A 467-nucleotide genomic window follows, 5' to 3' on the forward strand; every position below is an offset into this window, starting at 1 on the left:
TGGGCCTAGGGCTGCTCGAGCTTCCAGTTTTTAAAAAATCTAGATATTTTGGAGACATCTCTTTTTGTTTGCCTTGAACCACTCTGTCTTCTCATCGTGGCCACAGGTCAGCAATCAGTTCACTAAGACCGCAGGGGATGAAAATAATTAGGTAAGGGGCAGGCTGGAGACAGGAGCTGCAGCTGGAGGGCGCCACTGTAAAATGTCCCAGGGCAAGGTGACGCGGGAGAAGACGTGGGGTCGAGCTTCACAAGTCTGGGCTGGTTGTGGTCCTTCAGCCTGCAGCCTCTCAGCTGGGTAAGGAACACAGGGAAGGAAGAAATGTTTACGCTGCAGTTTTATGATTGAATGGCTTTGTCTGCATGATGTCTGGTAAAGTGGGCTGGAGGAATGGGAAGATTACTATTTTCTGGTATTTAAAATGCTATCTCTACTAGAAACATAATACAGCACTCATTAAAAAAAAA

Source organism: Propithecus coquereli, unplaced genomic scaffold (genome assembly GCF_000956105.1).
Source record: "Propithecus coquereli isolate 6110/MARCELLA unplaced genomic scaffold, Pcoq_1.0 Scaffold103, whole genome shotgun sequence".
In the NCBI taxonomy this organism is placed as follows: Eukaryota; Metazoa; Chordata; class Mammalia; order Primates; family Indriidae; genus Propithecus; species Propithecus coquereli.